General features: G+C 37.5%; 1 long non-coding RNA gene across 1 annotated transcript; it reads right to left on the minus strand.

Moving 5' to 3' along the window:
- Positions 1-15258: 15258 nt before the first annotated feature.
- LOC134220151 (uncharacterized) lies at positions 15259-17127 on the minus strand. Its single transcript, XR_009981782.1, has 3 exons — positions 16984-17127; positions 16180-16925; positions 15259-16116 (listed from the first exon to the last, which is right to left on the minus strand). It is a non-coding gene; the product is annotated as an uncharacterized LOC134220151 (long non-coding RNA).
- Between the last annotated feature and the right edge of the window lie 4504 nt (positions 17128-21631).

The following is a 21631-nucleotide window of genomic DNA, read 5'->3' on the forward strand; positions in this document are numbered from 1 at the left end:
AATTTTTTATAGGACTTCTTTCTACTTGCCAAATTATCGTATAACAAAAACAAAAGGCCGTTGACTTCGTCAGGTTTGTAATTCTTTAATCATCCAATCATTTATTAGATCCTTATTCAAAATATGGAATAGATTTGTGGGACAAAATAGTAACAAAATTATGAATTGACATTTGTCTTTCGCGACCCACCACTGAACAGCACACGACCCCCCTGGGGGTCGCGACCCACAGTTTGGGAACCTCTGATTTATGTATTTAGTTTACATCTAAACAGATAACACTGAACAACAATTTGACGCCACAATACACGGTTCGAGGCTGCATCTCTCCATTCTCGAATGCTCCCCACACTCGCCAAGTCGTTTTGTACCTGGTCTGCCCACCTCACTCGCTGCGCTCCACGCCGTTTCGTACTAGCCGAATTGGAAGCGAACACCATCTTTGCAGGGTTGCTGTCCGGCATACTTGCAACAAGTCCATCGTACCCTTTCGGCTTTAGCTACTGTGGGGAATGAAGTGAGCCTGACAAAAGCATTTGCAGTTTTTGGTTACACTAATAAATAAAATAGAATTTAAATAAAATAAAATGATAACAAATTTGAAATTCTATCGTAGTAGGCATTTGAAACGCCAGCATACTAAGAAGTTAATGAGGATTCTTTACCGATCGCTTGAAGTAGCCGGATGTGAATGTCCGTGTCTCCATCCCAGGCAGTTCGACACAGTTGTTTCATAAGGGCCAATGTCGCAATGAGCTCGAATGGAGAAAAATGGGTTGGAATGTTCCATGACATGTTTTCAATTATATTTCAAAGAGTAGATGTTATTTTAAATGTTAATAGTTTGCATGAAGTTCATCCATATCTAATAATTGAATCCACATATAAATCAAATTTACTTCGGGTTTATTTCGATTTGAAAATATGATTAAAGAATTAGTCGTCCTTTTTTTCTAACAGTGTACACTTGCGCCCTTCAGAAATACACCATAATGTTTTTGACAACATCCTTTTCGCCCAAATTCCACGCCCGGCTGTCAAGCTATTTGTCAGTATCGCCTGTTTGCATCGCCCCGTTGTGTTTTCAAAGTACCGTTTAGCCCTTTTGCTCACATGTGTTTTTGATGCAAGAACGAAGTGTCATAATGCAAAAATGAAACACAGTTTAGCCCTTTTGCTGCCATGGAGAAAACGGGGCGCAATCGCACCGAGAAAAAAATTCCAACGGAAATGTAATATCGCCCTTCTGTATTTCTCTGTTTTTACAGCAAAAAAACAACATTTTGTACCATTTTGAATATGCTACATATAGTACATTTCCAGGAGGTTCGATCTATGACATAAACTCGATTTGTTTACATTTGCGACTTCGGCCCTTATGAAACAACTATGTCGAGTTATTTTTTCATATCAGTGGAGTTTTTTCTCACAAAAAGTGAGTTTATTATATCTTTTTTTTTTTTTTATTAATTTTATTTGCTAATTATCTAATACATGCATTCATCTCTTAGACTAGGTGTTCCGTGTTTTCTTAACACTATCATCCTTATTTGCTATGTTACGCTTTTAGTTATTATTAATACATTTCAATTGCCTCTGGCAGTTAGAATTTTTTCCTCTGGTTGAATTGAACCATGTAGGAATTACAATGTTTTCAACTTAAACTAAACTTAACCTATTTTATACTAAGGGTACAAGGAGTTAATCGTTGCAATAGAAGATTGCAACGATTTTTGTCTTAAATTGGAAATTATTTTGTTGGACATTTGTTGCAATGTCTCAATATTAGAAATTCTATGAAGTTCATTGGTACTATACCACGGAGGCAACTTCAGAATCATTTTCAAAATTTTATTTTGAATCCTCTGGAGTGCCTTCTTTCTGGTATTGCAGCAACTAGCCCATATTGGCACAGCATACAACATGGTATTAAATCCGGTGATTAAGCTTGGGGATGGTTTCGGGAGCGAGAATGATTAAAGATGCGGAGTCGTCGAGTGTTGAAACAGAAAGACCTTCTGGTCTGTTTTATAAGGCAATCCATAAGACAGCTGCGAACAGCTGACGATTTTTGTTTACCTTGATTTTTTGACAGATTCTGACCGGACTGACAGAACAATTCAAAAGAAATTGTTAAGCGCTGTTTACACCAGAAGTGAGTTACGTTCAACTGCATACACACTTTGTTTTGATTTCGATTGTCAGTCCCATCGCTGAATGTCCTCATGGATAGCCTAATTGTTTTTATGAAATTGACAGCAGTGTAGCGCACAGCGCACACTGCTGTCATGCACTCTTATAATAATCTTTTCAGATTTGCTTTTGCAGTACACAATAGCTCTTCCCCCTTCGGAAAGATGAACAATAATTCATCAAATAAAAATATTCGAAATTATTATCTATTCTTGTTACAATAGCTGTCTCAGAACGCCAAGGTATGCCAGAAAGCACTACCAACTCTGAAGGAAATTTTCTCTTCCTATATCTATTTCCACTTAACACATTATTTTCAGACTGCGTCGAACTTCTCCGATCTGGTAACTGCCAGACATCGTTCTCGATCATGGGTACGGGTGCCATCGCGCTCATATCTGGTAAATGCCAGATAGTGCTGTCTTCTACAAATGCCATCATGGATACTGCGGTAGTCAGTAACGGCCGACCAGCCACGAATGTGTCGTCATAATCATCAGTCAGTACCGGCCGACCAGTCTCGACAACACGCATCGATCGCCTTGGCATGCCGCGTCCATCGTTAACGACTCTGAGTTGAATTGGATGGACGGTGGTTATCTCCTTGTGTTCAACCATGATCTGTAATGAGCGTTTAGAGACATGTTTTAAGAAAAATGCTTTACTCAGCTTTTCGCGTACATGCTGCACGTCATGCCTCTTATAGTTAATCAAATAGACTAACACACACTTCACGTGATAATATGCTTTTTCTGAAGGAAAGTTGTCCTTCAATGTCAAGTTATTAGGAAACAAACATACATTTGTTAGGTCTTCAAAGCATCCTATGTATAGAAGACCTTTGTCAATCACTGTAACGTCTGGCAATCCAAAACTAGCAATAAATTGAATTAACTTTGCCAAAATCACTAAGCAGTTGTAAATTTTCATCAACCACTTTACCTCCACCCTTTTGAAGAAATTATTCACTGCCAAAAAATTTGTAGCAGGTTTACGTTTTAAAATTTTAATAATAATGTGTTGTTTTGGATTAATTGCCACACTTGCATAGACATCACAAGAATTAATAAAATTTGTGTTTATTCCAACAAAGTGCACCGCGTGTTTTACTGATCGTTTTATTCTAAAGACATCAAACTTGCTGCCATGTAAAAGTTTTAAAAAATTTTGAATTGTCTGCGGTATATTCACTTTGTCATGGAACAAAGAACACACGTCAAAAAGTCTTAAAATTTGTCGATTTTCCAAAATTCTCACATTATCAGTTTTCCCAAGCCAATCAGAATAGATCACTTCTTGCACAATATTATTACTCATGTTTTCCCTGGCATTGACCAAAGATTTGGCAGGTATGTTATTTATTTCACTATCCAAATATTCATCATATTCTGTGGGAGCTGACATATTTACATTAATTCTCGAAAAAAAATTCGCAAAATAAATCCACAACGAAAGTCTATTCTGAATTTTGGAATCAAACACCGACAATTTAAAATGTTCTCCTCCAGCTGTAGGGAATGTCATAATTCTTATTGTTATTTGGAAAATTACTATTCAAAGCCATTTTGCTTCACAATCATCATTAAACACAGGTTTACTAAAATAATTGACAAATACATCAACAAGTCTAATCTGATCAACTGCAACTAGTGCTCTAATTTGTTTTCCAAAAATGTTGTTTAATGCCCTTGAAGCCCCAAAAATATTAGTCCAGTTGAAAAAAAAATCATCCAACCACGTTCTACCCATCAAAGAAATAAACTGGTAATCACAGTCAAGCGCTAACAAATTTAAAATGATTTTTCTCCCATTAAATTCAACCGTAACATCAACTTCATCAGAAAATTTGACCCTGGAATCATTTGTCACAATCAGTTCATTTGAACTATTACATAAAGGTTGGTTAAATTCAGAAGCAAATAATTTTTTGTTCGTCACTGTTACCAAAGAGTCACTATTAATCTCCATCTGAAAAGCACTACGTTCAACAGATACGTCAAACAAACAAGACTCGCTGGACTTATTGATGAGAGAAATATGCATACACTCCAATTCGAAGTCATTTGGATTATTGTTATCCGAGTCACCATCCATTTCCCTCAAACTGTCCAGTTGCTCGGACAAGCTATCCGGAATCGGGCTAGGTTTTTTGATGTCAACATGATTAACTTCATCGTTTCTCTCTTGTTTAAGTTTGTAGCATCTTCTTCGCACGTGTCCTCGCTGTCCGCAGTAATCACAGATACGCTGGTTCCCAGTCCATTGGTTTCCATCCATTATGCTTCCTCGATGAGACGATGAATGAGCAGACGAATCACGGCACCTAAACTTCTGAGAATACCTATAATCCTCATTATTCGAATCACAAAATGAATATTTGGCACTTATTGAAGCCGCAAAGTCAACATTATTGTTAGCCAACAGGTTTGTATTATAAGTCGCCAATTCCCAAGAAGCGATAATCCTGTTCTAATGTTAAGTTATTTTTAGTCAAAAGGCGATGTTTAAGTGAGCCATCCTTGTGAACTCAACAAGAATGCGATCCAATATAAGGTAATCCTCTTGATCACCGGAACTCACACAATTTGCCGCAAGAATTTTCAGCGAAAATATGTATTCACCGGCTGATTCACCAGGTTGTTGCACCATTCTACCGAAATTATATCTGTGGAGTAAGACTGAATCATTATTGTCAAGTCTCTCCTTAAGCTTTTGAACTAACACTTCATAGGAAACTTTTTCCAACAATTCATCTGTAGGAAAGAGTTGATCTGCCATATTGAACAGAAAATCTCCTCCCAAAATAACATATGGTATTTTTTGTCATTTTCTTCAACTTTATTCACTCGGAAATGGCATGATAAACGTTTAGTCCAAGAAGCAAAAGATTGACCCTTACGGTAAGGTTCAATATTGGGAGCTACCATGTAAGACATATTTGTCAAAATGTTTGCAAAAAGACGATACACACAATGCTTTAAACCAATACACAACAAAAATTGCAAATAAAACAATACAATGGTTCAATAATTTCAATACCTTCACTGACAATCAATCAAAATAATGATTACATTCAATGCTTTCACTGACAAACAATCAGGATTATTATTATATTGTTTTCCTATTGTGTTCTTTTTTTTCTAGTAAATAAAGCCAAAAAGCATCACTGTTCACTGCGCTTCGAATTGATAAATGCGCTAAATGACCAATTTAGTTTAATTAATTTTAATTAATTACACAGCTTTTTCTTAAAATAAGCGAAAAATAAAATCACCACAGAGTATTTATCAAGTTTTTACATTTAACACGCCACTTTGCTTGTGCAATGTTTTGTTTCAATCAATTATGCTAAAGCGCCTTTTCTTTGGAAGCAGTGCAAATAAAGTTGTACACCAAAACGCCAATAAATCACAAATTTTAGATACTCACTCGGTACATGCAACACTCACCACGACTCTTAACTCGATGCCAACAAATAAGCACCACAAAACCTCCCGGTGGAACGGAATTGCACTCCCTGCTGCAAAGCCGATTGTTGCAGCGCAAACCTGCACAGTCTGATGCCACTAAACTCCCAAAATAAGAGAAAAACACTATTATTATCTGGTCAAAAAACTTTTGTAAACCACCAAGAGCACTATTTTGAAGAATATAATTTTCAATTAGTTGTCTAATTAATCACTCTATTGTTGCCCAAAAACCGACGCTACCAAAGTAAATGGCGTTTCGGTTGACAAAGTCGCTTCGTCACTACCGAAATAATATAGCCAATCAAATGCCGAAAAATGATAATTATCACAAACGATTTTTTTTTCACTGCACTGTTACCTCGTTTTTTTTATTTTTGTTGAATTCTGGTGCCGAGGTAGTCCAGAGCTGATTTCCTTCGCTGCGGTCAGTTGAAACCTTCTGCACCGCTACCGATTGTCCTCGTCGCCACTATTAAATCCGGTGATTAAGCTTGGGGATGGTTTCGGGAGCGAGAATGATTAAAGATGCGGAGTCGTCGAGTGTTGAAACAGAAAGACCTTCTGGTCTGTTTTATTGTTTTTATGAAATTGACAGCAGTGTAGCGCACAGCGCACACTGCTGTCATGCACTCTTATAATAATCTTTTCAGATTTGCTTTTGCAGTACACAATACATGGCAGGTCTAAAAATTTGTTTGTAAATCAAAAGTTTGTTCTTAAGACAAAGTTTTGATTTTCTGTTTATAAGTGGATATAGGCACTTAATATATTTGTTACATTTGGCTTGAAGGCAAGTAAGTGGAGAAAATATCCAAACTTTTTTGCAATCTACTACAAATGACACGAAGGCTTCGCCCTTAAGGCCCGTGTCATCTGCAAACAAAGATTTTTGACACCCTGGTGGTAAATTATCTGAAGTAAAAATATTATACAATATGGGCCCCAGTATGCTGCCTTGGGGGACATCAGCCCTTACAGGAAATCTATCAGATTTAGTATTCTGATAGTTTACCTGCAGCGAGCGATCTGATAAATAATTTTGGATCAGTTTAATGATGTACAGAGGAAAATTAAAATTCTCGCTTAACTTTTCAAAAGGACCTAAGTAACATTTTTTTCATGAATTAATTTGAGTACTGCAATCGAAAGCTTTCATGTTTTTCTGTTGATTGCGCTATTCAAATTAATTCATGAAAAAATGTTACTTAGGTCCTTTTGAAAAGTTAAGCGAGAATTCATCAATTTTACAATTAAACCTTCATGCCAAACACTGTCAAATGCTTTCTCTATATCAAGAAGAGCAACTCCAGTCGAATATCCTTCAGATTTGTTGAGCCGAATTAAGTTCGTAACTCTTAATAACTGATGAGTGGTTGAATGCCCATGGCGAAAACCAAATTGCTCATCAGCAAAAATAGAATGGTCATTAATATGAACCATCATTCTATTTAAAATAATCTTTTCAAACAGTTTGCTTATTGAAGAAAGCAAACTGATTGGGCGATAACTAGAAGCCTCAGCTGGATTTTTGTCCGGCTTCAAAATTGGAGCAACTTTGGCGTTTTTCCATTTATCTGGAAAGTATGCCAATTGAAAACATTTGTTAAATAAATTAACCAAAAAGGATAAAGAGCATTGGCGTAAATAAGGGGGGCCGGGGGGGGCCTGGCCCCCTCCAGACCTACTTGTGCCCCCCCCCAGAAAATTTTGAAAAGTGATTCCAACTTAGTCAGTTTTTATTTCATTTACATATTTTCTACATATTTCTTAATTTTGATTATGAATTCTATAAACATATTTTTTGTTGCGTTATCACATCTATGACCATTTGTTCAGCAAAGCATCGAAATATTTAAGTTGGACCCCCGGGAACATTTTCTCGATTTTTAAGCTAAAATCAATGCCGCTTCTAATTCAGTTGCTAGTTTAAAATAATAAATTTGTTCTGCATTTGTTTGACTAGTATCCTGGTCGCAGAAACATAAAAACATAATTGTATTAAGATATAAATATTTCTGTTCTATTAAACTACCATCTGCTTTAAAAATGACTGAAGCAACTACATCAAAATGAGCACATGTATACAAATCCGGTCAATGAAATTTCGAACGACCATTCTTTCGAAAATCTTCGAGTTAATCGCAAGGTATGCCGCAAAACAATTGATCAAATTCCTATGGAGCATTTTTTGCTCTCGCTATATAATTCTGGCACAGAAAAATATAAAATTATAAAACTTAAGAATCTTTTGTTACAGTGACAGAAAAATCAACAACGCATTCCATTGAAAGTATTAGGACAAAACTTAGGGTCTGTCTCAATTGGATAATTAAACTCAAATTAAACTTAGAAGTGACAGTTCAATAATTATCGAATAACCCTGCTGGATGAGCAGGATTACTTTTGACACATATCGAATCATTCTTGATCGATGTCTTATTGGATTTGCTGGGTAGCACGCAGCCATTCTTATGGCCGGGTGATTTTTTAATTTTTGAACTGTCAGTTTTAAGTAAAATTAAATTTAATTCGGGAAATGAGACAGAGCCTTAGGCAACCTTCGCACTCACAACAGAGATTGCATTAAAGAAATATTTAAAAAAAAACATTTCTTTTGCAGCACAATTCAGATCGATTTGGTTGCTTCTCGAGTCTCTTTGATTTTTGCAGAGAAATCGCTCACCTATTCAGAAAACCATAATAAAGCCTCTTCCTAACGTCAGTAACTACAAAAACCCTATGTTATTCTGGAGTTTGATTTATGACTCATAATTTTATGACTCATGGAATTTATGACTCATAAAAAACAAATTATGATTCCAAATTTGTGTTCATCGGTACTTAACTATTTCAGCACATAGCATACATTTTGGAATTGCATGAATACTTATATTGATTATGACAAAATTTCGTGGAATTTATTCCACATCTAAAGAGTTTCAAAAATTTCAAGTTTCAAAAAAATCGAGATCTTTATGCATTAAGTAATCATGGAAATGCTTGAAAACTTTCAGAAATATACTCATATCGAATTTCATTTATAGATAATTCGAAGAAGATTCTTGAATCTTAGATTACACACTTATCCACATTTAGTAACATGGAGAAGACAAGTTGACACAGACACAGCGTTTTGAAGCAATCACAGCATCATTGGAAATCAATTGTATTATTCGCGATTTTTTTATGTTAGTTCTAGGACGAATGAGCGATTAAGTTAGTCAAACAATTTCTATTGCAATCCATGCGCACAGTGCTTTAAATCGCCTTTGAAAATTACATCCCACCAGCTGGTGCCATGGCCCCCCCTAGACCGAGACTCTAGTTACGCCTATGATAAAGTGCTCTCAGGAAGTTTTTTGATAAGTATGTAGAAAATACCATCATCATCCGGGGCTTTCATATTTTTAAATTTTCTAGTAATAGATCTCACTTCATCCAAATTGGTTCCCAACGAAGGGTCAAAAACATTCTCTTGATTGAGAATGTCTTCGAAGCTCCGTGTAACCTGATCCTCAATTGGACTAGTGAGACCTAGACTAAAATTATGGGCACTCTCGAACTGCTGAGCAAGTTTTTGAGCCTTTTCGCCATTTGTTAATAAAATTTTATTTCCCTCTTTAAGCGCTGGAATTGGCTTTTGAGGTTTTTTAAGAATTTTGTTAATTTCAAAGGGTTTCGAACTGGGATCCAACTTCGAGACATTATTCTCAAAGTTGGTATTTCTCAGAATAGCGAAACGTTTTTTAATTTCATTTTGCAAATCTCGCCAATAACTTTCAACGCGGGATCGCGAGTTCTTTGGTATTGCCTTCTTCTCACATTTTTAAGACGGATCAGTAGCTGAAGATCGTCGTCAATAATAATGGAGTTGAATTTAACTTCACATTTCGGAATTGCAATGCCTCTGGCTTCGACAATTAAATTTGTCAAAGATACGAGAGCATTATCAATATCACTTTTGGTATCGAGAGGAATATCAACATCAAAATTCCTATCGATATACGTTTTGAGAGAATCCCAATCAGCTCTATGATAATTAAAAGTAGAGCTGATTGGATTATAAATGGCTTCTTGTGAGATTTCAAATGTCACAGGAAGGTGATCAGAGTCAAAGTCAGCATGAGTTACCAATTGGCCACACAGCTGACTTGAATCCGTTAAAACTAAATCAATTGTAGAAGGATTTCGACTGGAAGAAAAACAAGTTGTCCATTGGGATATTGAATAGTATAATATCCCGCAGAACAATCCTCAAATAAAATTTTACCATTGGAATTGCTTTGAGCATTATTCCATGAACGGTGTTTGGCATTGAAGTCACCAATTACGAAGAATTTTGATTTATTGCGAGTCAGAATTTGAAGATCAGCTTTCAACAAATTCTTTTGCTGCCCATTGCATTGAAAAGGCAAGTAGGCTGCCATGAAGGAAAATTGTCCAAAATTTGTTTCAACAGAAACTCCCAAGGTTTCAAAAACTTTGGTTTCAAACGAAGAAAATAATTTATGTTTGATACGTCTATTAATGACAATGGCGACCCCACCACAGGCGCTGTCAAGACGATCATTTCTGTAGATAAAATAGTTTGGATCTCTTTTAATGGAGAATCCTGGTTTGAAATACGTTTCAGTTATAATGGCAATATGCACATTATGAACTGAAAGGAAGTTGAATAATTCATCTTCCTTACCCTTTAGAGTGCGAGCATTCCAATTTAGAACTTTCACACAATTATTTGGATCCATTGAAACGGAGTCCGATAACAATTTTTTGTGTGTACTTTATACCAACCTGAACAGCTTCACTGCCGTTCTACGCATAATTGTCCCATGTTACCTTTGATGAAAAATCTCAAACTCGAGTCAATTTGTCCCACTGAAAAAAATAAGTTGTTGTTTGATGATAATAAAGACTAAAAACCGGTTAAATAAATAGTGATTCGGTACATGTCCTGGAAAAGTGTTGCCTATGCTTATAATATTCCAAAAATATTTGTTAAATTTTAAGATCCAATCGATTCTGAAATCAGTGGGACAATTTGACTTGAGTTTGTTTTTTTTTCATCAAAGGTAACATGGGACAATTATGCGTAGAACGGCAGTTCAGTTTTGGTATTTGTTTTGGACATTGCATCAATCATGTGATGCAATTGTTCAGTTAAAAAATCAAAATCGGAAGCAGTCATGCTACCTGAATCGGCAACATGTCCGTTATTTTCCGTTGGGACATGGGTATAAACCTCATTTTGAGGTTTAGTAGGTACATTGGAAAAATTGGAATTTACTGAAGTGCTTGCTACCCGTTGACGAGCGGCAAAATTTGTTTGTGAATTGTGGTGGGTATGAATTGCTCGACCGGTAACCGGTTTCGAAATTTGAGCGTTTGAAAATTTTACCCGTCGAATCTGGGATCCGATTGGAATTTCCCGTCATCAATTTTGCACGGAATTCAAAACTTTTGCGTGAAGGGCATTCCCAGAAATTGGATTTATGATTGCCCCCACAGTTTGCGCACTTAAATTTATTGGAATCTTCTCTCACAGGACATGCGTCCTTGGCGTGAGAGGTTCCACCACAAATCATGCATTTAGCATCCATGTGACAATGTTTGGTTCCATGACCCCACTTTTGGCACTTACGGCACTGGGTAGGGTTTTGGAAATTTCCCCCAGGCCTGCGGAAATGTTCCCATGTAACACGGACATGAGACATAATACAGGCCTTTTCCAAACTTTTCATATTATTTAGTTCAGTTTTGTTAAAATGAACTAAATAAACTTCTTGAGAAATGCCCCTCTGGGAAATACCAGAATGGGATTTCTTTTTCATCTTAATTACTTGGACTGGTGAAAATCCAAGTAATTGAGAAATTTCAATTTTAATCTCATCCAGTGAGACCTCTGGGGGATCACTGGGGAGACCTTTCAAGACGACTTTGAACAATCGCTCAGTTTTGTCGTCGTATGTGAAGAATTTATGGCGCTTCTCAGTTAAATAGTGAAGAAGACGTTTGCGATCGTCAAAGGATCCCGGCAAAACGCGGCAGTCACCCTTCCTAGCAATCTGAAATGAAACCTTGATCCCCTGAAGGTTACTCAAAATCTCATTCCGGAAGCCAGAAAACTCGGCAACAGATACCACAATTGGCGGAATCCTTTGCTTTTTCGCATGAATCGAATCACCTGGGCTAGAGGTATATTCGATTTGCTCAATTTCATCATTAATTAAATCGAACTGATTGCTCAGTTCGATTGGAGAAGAAATATTTCCGATATTAGAGTTAGAAGGAATATCTGAATTCTCCAGCTTCCTTCTATTTTTTCCGCGCTTTGGCAGGACGGTCTTGAAACCTTGTTTCTTTGAAGGAAGTGGAGAATTCAGAGACTCCCCCTTCCTCTTGTTTTTATTAATGCTCATTGCTGAGCGTGGAGACGTGACCTTCTAAGAGGTTTTTTCCCAGAACGGTGTCCCTGCAGGATTACCACCGCTTGTCGGAATTTTACTTCCGCAAACGGGTCCAACGTAAAACGAAGGCACGGGTCCTTGCAAAGATCGTAACGGGATCAGTGGGTACAAATAGCGCTAAGAAGCACCGTTGAAATTAAAATAGCTTCGGGTAGTATTAAAAACTTCCTTCCGCAAAGAGAGAAAGAACCGCACAGCACGAAAGCACGATGCGGTCTGAGTTTTTTATATCATTCCGCGTCATCCCACTGTGGATTAAGTGACTGTCTAAGACGATTCGTGATCGTCGAAGAAGGTGCTCGCGTAGCTAAAGGGTTACGCGTGCATTTAATACAGTGATTTTATTCGGTCCGCATCCAAACATAAGTGGCCGAAAAGCATCAGCATCTACCAACCTGAACGGGAACGGATAAGTATACATATAACAAAGTGTATTGTTCTATAACCGTCCGTTCTGATTGCAATCGATTTGCACTCACCACACAACAGTGGTCGAACTGTTGTCTGTCTGTCGTTCACCATATTAGGCTATCCATGAGGACATTCAGCGATGGGACTGACAATCAATATCAAAACAAAGTGTGTATGCAGTTGAAGGTAACTCACTGCTGGTGTTAACCGGGCTTTACATTTTCCTTTGAATCGTTGTGTCAGTTCGGTCTATAGATGTCAAAAAAATCAAGTAAACAAAAATCGTCAGCTGATCGCAGCTGTCTTATGGATTGCCTTATAGTTACCGTCGGCTTGCTTAGGATAAAATTAGCAGTGATTCAAATCGTTCGGGGCTGTCAGTTTGAATCTGTTCTAGATTCATTTTTTATACCAGTCAAATGTCAAAAAAATAAAACTGGTATAACGCTCCGTTCTATTTTCTGCAGATTTGAACCACGATTGAATCACGAGATTCAAATATTTTCCAATTGTTTTGGTGTATGAATGCGTCATTTTATCTACGGATCAATCCACTTGCAATTACGACGCCTTTCTTGATGCCAACATGATGATTTCATTTAATTGAAAATTTGAAAAACATGAATAGAACACTGTTGGGGAAACCAGCGAGTTTGTTCTATTTGGCTCCAGATTCAAACTAGAATAGTGGTCGAAAATTTGGAATGAAACTGAATCACTCCTGATTTCACTCTTAGAGTATACGACAAAACCAGGGTGACGCGAAAAAATAAAATTGGAATTTTGTAATTAAAGTTATTATTTTTCTTTTAAGTTTTTTTTTCTTCAAACATTAACTAGTTAATTTATTTCTTTTTCTTATTTTTTTTCTTGGTTTTTTTTAATCGATTTTGAATTCATTCCACAACTGATGGATGAAGAGAACGGAGGCGATACGCCTCCCAAAGATAATGTTGTCCGCACGCGATTTCACCAGGCTGGTCCCTGGTTGTTTACTTTCGGCAGAAAGTAAAAAGTATTGATTTTCTAGGAATCAAACGTGATTTGACGCGTCGTTTTCCGAAAACTGATTTTCATCAGATCAATCGGAACAAACTACGTGTAACCGCACCTACATATCAGGATGCAAATGCTATTGCAAAAGACCAACTGTATAATGTAGAATATTTGGTTTATGTGCCCTCACGGGAGGTCGAGATTGAAGGCGTGATAAACGCAGCGAGCCTGACTTGCAAGGATGTACTTGCGGGAAAAGGCCGCTTGAAGAATGCAATAAAGTCTACCGTGGATATTCTGGATTGCAAGGAGTTGAATTCAGCTGCCACGGTAGATGGCAAAAAAGTGTATTCAAAGTCAGGCTCACTTCGAGTGACGTTCGCCGGTTCGATACTCCCAAAATATGTAGATATCGAAAATATGTTGTTTCCGGTGCGTCTTTTTGTACCCAGGGTTTTTAATTGTACCAACTGCAAATAGTTGGGGCATACTGCCGAGTTTTGCGACAATAAGCCCCGTTGTGGTAAATGTTTTGAAAGACATCGGGAGGAGACCTGTCAACAACAAGTAACAAAGTGTGCTTATTGTGGGTTGGATCCTCCCCATGGTTTGCAAGAATGCCCGATGTACAAAAAGCGCACCCAAAAAGTGAAGCGTTCGTTGGTACAGCACTCCAAGCAGTCGTATGCGGAAATGGTGAAGTCGCAAGATACATCCGCAACTGCCAACGCAACGGCCGCTATTTCAGCTGCCGTTCAAGTTAGTGACTTTTATGATGTCATTTCCATTGACGAATTGGACTCTGACATAGCCGATATGGATGATTCTGCGGAGGTACACGTGCCCGAAAAGAGGAAGAAACCGTCTTCCCTGGGATTGCGCCGTAAGAAAACAAAAATCATCCATAAAGGATTGCCAAAATCTGATGGTAATGGGGGGTTATTTAAAATCCCGAAGTCTGTCTATACTGCCCCTTTTGACCCAGGTTGTAGTAAGACTTTCCCGCCATTGCCTAAAACTGATGTTTCTAAAAAAACATCAGCCTAGGGTTATCAATGAAAAAAAGAATATTACTCGCTTTTCCAGAAGAAGAATTCCGTCCAAGCGAGGATTGATATCATTTAAGGACCTTGTGGACCGTTTTTTGAAATTATTCAATATACCAAATTCAATGAGGGCAATCATTGACCTCTTTATACCAACAGTAGAAACATCCCGGATAAAAAATATCATTGAAGAATCATACATTTTACTGTTACTACACCATTTGGAACAAAATATTTACCACTGAATGTAATGGAAATTTTACTATAAAATTGCATAAGAATGAATGGTTTTGCACGATAAAATCAATGGTAAATGGGACTTTTACAATAAAAAAATGGGGGTTGTTATGTATCTTTACAATAAAATTTTTGAAAATTTTCCATACAAAATTCAGAGCAAAACAATTGATTTTACGGTTCTTCAATGGGATGATTTCTACGAATGAAACAATAGAAAACATTGTGTTTTAAATGTTTTTCCTTACTTTTTTTATTGCTTTCCAATAGAAGTACAATCGGATTAAGAATAAATTTCACTCTGTTATTACAATAGAAATCCAGTACAATCTAATATTTTACAATTTATTTAAATAACATCTTTACAAAACATCATTACATTTTATAATATATGATATCATATTATAAAATGTAATGATATTTTGTAATGGTATAAATCATTTTTTGCATCTCACAGGAAATGTGGATTTTTTTCCTATAATACAATATATCATAGAACAAAAAATCATACTGTAAAATTAATTTGAATTTAATTCAAATTTAATCTTCTTCACTTTTGGTTTAATTTTGATTTATCCCTATTAATTTTAATTCAATTAAATTTTAATAGATTGTATAGCGCATGAATAGTGCATGAAAAGACACTGAGTTTAGTACGAGGCACTGAAGACGGTGTTAATGTTGAAGTTACAATCAAGTGGTGGAAATGGATGAGATAGTTCTAACTCGTCTTATGAAATGTTAAATTTAATTTCAATTTAATATTTTTTTTTTCTAAATTAAGTTTTAATTTAATTTAATTAATCTATCTTAACGGTGCGCCTTCCATTCATTGACGTAGATTTGTGCACACTCGGGGTGTCGTTGAAAGTAAGATACTGCTAGATACACATAATCACTTAATGTCTGAATTATTTCATTCGAGAAAAAGGCTTTATCTACAGCTGGTACGTATTGAAAAAATTAAGAATACTGTTTTCGAATGGCTTCCAAAGTCAGCTGAAAAGTTATGCACGTTGACTGGGAACTGCTGAAACTGTCTAACGCATCCATTTAACTTTGGCACGAAGACAATGAACGATGCACGGTTAATGGTCACGTCACATAGCACGAGAAGTTAGCATCCAGCGGAAGGTTGGCAAAGACCTTGTAGCTCAACATGACACGCATCAAACCGTAGGGGTTTGCCATTTCGTCTGCCTTTGAAGTCACTTTCGATCGTATCTTGAAGCTCTTTCTGAGCTGACATGCAGTTACTCTGGTTTTCATCTAGCTTTTTATCTCTTTTCATGAACGCTGTAAGAACAAAAACTTTATAGAGTAAACAAAAAATAATAACGGATGTAGTACCTCACTTACCCGTCTACTTGGATAGAATCGAACAAGCCGGATGTTCCGCACTACTTGTTGCCGCAACGCCATCCGTCGAGTAACGATTGACGAAGGTGATGCGATTCACTGACTTGTCTTTTCTCGGTTAACAGCAGCAATTACTGTTGTCAGAATTAGACTGACTCTTAGCCAATGCATTTGAACCGTCCTTCGCAAAGGATGAATTCAAATAGTGCGACGGAGAAGATGACGACTGGTGTCCCCATCGGCCGGGATTCAGTGAAGCCAAGAAGGATGTCATTTTGGATAAAGCCCCAGAAAATCGAGATCGGGAACTGGATGATGGCGTCACATGGGGTGTTTCTGCCAGAAGACGATCCTTGCGTTTTCGCATTATAAATCAGGTATACATGGCCGACGATGTTGTTGAAGAACCGAACGGGGTTCAATCCACTAGCGACTGACTGCAATCCACTTTCGAAAGCAGTGCTTTTGGCAGCATTTGAACTATGCGTTGTTTGGGGTTTTTGCTTTGGGGAACCATGCGCTTAAATATAAGGATGTCGGACACCTTCAGCTGTCTGGAACTGTGGAAGCTTGTATCGTTATGGGATGCACACTCAGTTGTGGTCAGTTGTGATCCGGATCAGTCAGATCCGGAAACCTAGCGTATCCGAGAAATGGTGTGCCTGATTGCTCCATCGGTAAATCGTTCACATCAACAATGTTTTGAACAGCAATACCCAAATTATGAATTGCTTCAGCAAGATAAGCTGTAATATTGAGCTACAAAAAGATTACAGAGAATATTTCGAATTACATGCAACATACCTGTAATATCACCAGGTACCGTGTGTCGAGTAGGAAGAGGCCAAGAGGTTGCCGACCACGGTGTACGTTTTACTTTAAAGAGCACAAACGGGAAGATTTTCTGTTTTTTAATTTTAGCAGTAACCATAAAATAAAAACACAAAAATTCACACAAATACGATTCAAAGTGATACGTCATAGAGGTTGACAATTACACGCTCAAATGGAACTAGTTATGTTTCGAGTAAAAATGATAAATCAAATTTAAAAACTTTTTTTTTCAGTTTGTAAAATATTTATGGGTTCATTCCCAAATTACATAACGCTAAAATAGACCATTTTCAACCCCCACCCACCCCCTCGTAACGTGTTTTGTATGGAAGGGTTTTAAAATTTGTATGGGCCGTAACGCTCGGACAGACACCCTCCCACCCCCTAAAGCGTTATGTAATTTGTGAATGGGCCCTATTAATAGTAACATTTTAGGATTTATAATACTATGATGATACTGAAAATAAAAAAAAGTCAACAATGAAAGTTATTGTTATTTTATAGTTTTCAACTGTTGCTTCAATATAATATATATTTTAAAAATCATATAATTTTTAACATCAAACATGTTTTTCTTACCAACAAAATAGAATAATTTTAAATTTTGATCAAACTTTCATTAACATTGGCGGACAATAAAAATATTATAGAATGCATTGGTAACATTAGGGTTTATTGTGGTTTTAAAGTATATACAATATATGTGTTTTTCCACCGGTAACAATCTACAATAAATGTACAGTAGAATGTTTTGTTTCCCATACAATCTACAGTATTCTATTAGTTCAAACCACACAAGGTACTGTAAATTTTTATCCGGGATATCTGAAGCAATTGACTGTTTCATGGCCCCTTCTTGCAGAAATTGTATCTTTCGATGGATAATACGGCCATTACACAAGATACAATCACTGTGCTGCAGTGGAACTGTCATAGTCTTAAAAATAAATTAGACGTGTTCAAGTTTTTGATTCGCAATTCCGATTGCGACATATTTGCACTCTGTGAAACATGGCTTTCTTCTGAAGATGAAATCAACTTCCACGATTTTAATATTATTCGCCAAGATCGGGATGATAACTATGGTGGCATTCTTCTGGGGATCAAAAAATGTCACCCCTTTTACAGAGTTCCCATCCCAATTGTAAATGGCTTGGAAATCGTCGCTTGCCAAGTAAATGTAAAGAATAAAGACCTTTGCATAGCTTCAGTTTATATTCCTCCAAATGCCTCGCTTAGTCGTCGACATCTTTGGAGCGCAGTCTCTCCAAGGGCCTCATACGCCTGTCACTGGCGAACAAAGCTCGTGTACTCTGCATCGAAGCTTAGAACCGGTGTTAGGGCGCAATCGTTAATGCGAACATTTTTATATTCGGTTAGTTACTGCAAATAAATTCTTTTTCGAGTCCCTATAATCAAGCAGGTATTCCAAGCATACCATATCGTTATATTGCTGCATGATTGAGTGTTTAATTTTGATAAAATATCGAAAACAAAAGTGTGCATAAAAATTGCCTCGCCATAACAAAAAGGTGGTAGAGAATTAACACTGTTGTTTACAGTTTAGAACCAAATCCAGATGTCGCACATGTTGGGGTAGGGATTCAGTGCTCCGCCTTCTCCCCCTGAGTCACTCTTCTATCATCCCCAGTTTTAATATTGGGCGATATGAATGCGCATGGTATTGCATGGGGCGAAACTAGAGACGATAACAGAGCGCCTTTTTTCTATGATTTGTGCGACGATTTCAACTTGAATATCTTGAACACAGGTGAAGTAACTCGAATAGGACCTCAAGGTCAAGAAAGTCGAATAGATATGTCTTTATGCTCAAATTCACTATCATTAGATCGTACGTGGAATGTAATCCAAGATCCCCATGGTAGTGACCACATGCCGATAGTCACCACAATCAAAAATGGCTATCAACGATTAGAGCCAGTTCAGGTCCCATTCGATCTCACGAGGAATTAAATCACGGTAATAAATCAACTGATATTCTGCCACCACTGGATGAATATCGATTCCTTACCGAGTTGATTAAAAAAAGCGCACTAGAAGCTCAGAAACGACGCGTTCCAAGTACATCCGTCATAAGAAGGCCAGCCACTCCTGGATGGGATGATGAATGTACTAAGTTGTATTCTGAGAAATCTGATGCCTTCAAGGCTTTCCGTAAACACGGAAGGTCTGAGCTTTTCAAAGAGTATTTGAGGCTTGAACGAAAGCTCAAAAATCTTCTCAAGGCTAAAAAACGTAGCTACTGGCGACGTTTTGTCGAGGGACTATCACGAGAAACCTCAATGACAACACTTTGGAAAACGGCTCGCAACATGCGGAACCGTATTTCCACCAACGAGAGTGAAGAATACTCCAATCGATGGATATTCAACTTCGCAAAAAAAGTCTGTCCAGATTCCGTACCAGCAGAACCGCTATTTCGAGAATCAGTCACTGATCCCGGTTCATTGGATAACCATTCTCAATGCTGGAACTATCTATGTCTCTTCTTTCATCGAATAACTCTGCTCCGGGATGCGATAACATCAAATTCAATCTTCTAAAAAATCTCCCAGATATCGCAAAAAGACGGTTACTGGACCTGTACAACTGTTTCATGGAGTACAACATCGTACCACCAGAATGGCGACAGGTCAAAGTAATAGCTATTCAAAAGCCTGGGAAACCAGCGTCTGATCACAATTCATACCGACCGATTGCCATGCTATCCTGCATGAGAAAATTATTTTTTTTTTATCTTTATTTAGGTGTTTTTTTAATTCTAGATTAAGTTCAACACCGGAGAGAAAATTATTGGAAAAAATGATCCTTTCAAGAATCGAGCAAAATGCATTACTGTCAAATACTCAGTTCGGTTTTCGAAAAGGTAAAGGAACAAATGATTGTCTAGCGTTGCTCTCTTCAGATATACAGCTGGCCTATGTGCACAAGGAGCAACTGGCTTCAGTTTTCTTGGATATTACGGGGGTCTGATGTTTTGGTTGTGTTTTCGTAGTGTAGATGCAGTCTCCTTTCTTCTGCTTGTCGTTTATGGAACTGTCAGTGTGGAACGCACCTATCTCTTTCTTTCCCATGATTCTTCTTATGGCTGTCAGTGCGGAATTTTCTATGTTGGCTACGAAATGAACTGTGGTAGAGGTATACAAGTGTCAGTCCCGTGGGATATTAAGGGCGCTTTTAATTCTGTTTCCATAGAAGTACTGTCGGAAAATCTGCACAGTAGTGGATTACCCGTTATTTTGAATAATTCTTGTACAATTTGTTGTCAGTAAAACTTATGAACTTTACTCTCGGCACTCTGACAACTTCCAGAAATAGCTACATGGGCCTTCCCCAAGGTTCATGTTTAAGTCCCTTGCTTTACAATTTCTATGTTAAAGATATTGACAATTGTTTGGAAGGACAATGCACGCTTAGACAACTTGCAGATGATGCCGTGATCTCCCTAATGCTACGTTTAGAAAAGGCAAGTGAATTGAGCAAGTCGCTTGAATCGAACGCGAACTGAAAGTGTAAACACCTTAATTCAATTCACTTGAACGAAAAGAAAGTTGAATATGTTCAACTTTTGGCAAGTCAATTGAATTCAACTGAGTTGTTCAATTCACTTGCCCTGTCAAAACGTAGCATAAGAGGTCCATGTACAGCTGTCTTGCAAGGATCATTGCAAAGTACCCTAAATAATCTGACTGTTTGGGCCAAGCATTTAGGGATCGAATTTTCACCGCAAAAAACTCAATTGGTTGTGTTTACTAAGAAGCGGAATCCAGCTCAACTGAAACTAAAGCTGTTGAAAGATGACATCAACCAATCTTTATCTCCTAAATACCTTGGGGTCTGGTTTGATTCCAAATGTACCTGGAAAACCCATATTGATTATTTGTTAGAGAAATGCCGAAAAAGGATCCATTTTCTCCGTTCTATCTCCGGAACTTGGTGGGGCGCTCACCCGGAAGACCTCATCAAACTATATAAAACGACTATTCTATCTGTTTTAGAGTATGGCTCTTTCTGCTTCCTCTCAGCAGCTGAGTTGCACCTAATCAAATTGGAACGAATTCAATATCGTTGTTTGCGTATTGCTCTTGGCTGTATGCATTCAACGCATAACATGAGCCTGGAGGTGCTTGCTGGAGTCACTCCTTTAAAGCACCGTTACTGGGAGCTCCCACTTAGAATACTGATCAAATGTGGAACAAGTAACACGCTTGTCTTAGAAAATTTCGATAATATGCTTGAACTGATTCGTCAGTCAAGATTCCTAAGGGTCTACCTCAACTACATATCGTCAGATCTATGTCTCCCGTGTTATAATCCACCCCGAGTTAACTTCACCAACGACAGTTTCTCAATTGAATACGATCTGGCCATGAAACATGCTATTCAAGGAATACCAGATCATCTTCGACAAATATCTATTCCCTCCCTTTTTTCAGAAAAATATGAACATGTCAATTGCAACAACAGATATTTCACTGATGGTTCTCGCATTAACGGATCCACTGGCTTCGGTGTTTTTAATGAAAATTCAACCACCTTCCGAAAACTTCAGGAACCGTGTTCGGTTTATGTTGCTGAGCTGGCAGCAATTAACTTC

The sequence above is a fragment of the Armigeres subalbatus genome, chromosome 3 (genome assembly GCF_024139115.2).
Source record: "Armigeres subalbatus isolate Guangzhou_Male chromosome 3, GZ_Asu_2, whole genome shotgun sequence".
NCBI classification, from domain to species: domain Eukaryota; kingdom Metazoa; phylum Arthropoda; class Insecta; order Diptera; family Culicidae; genus Armigeres; species Armigeres subalbatus.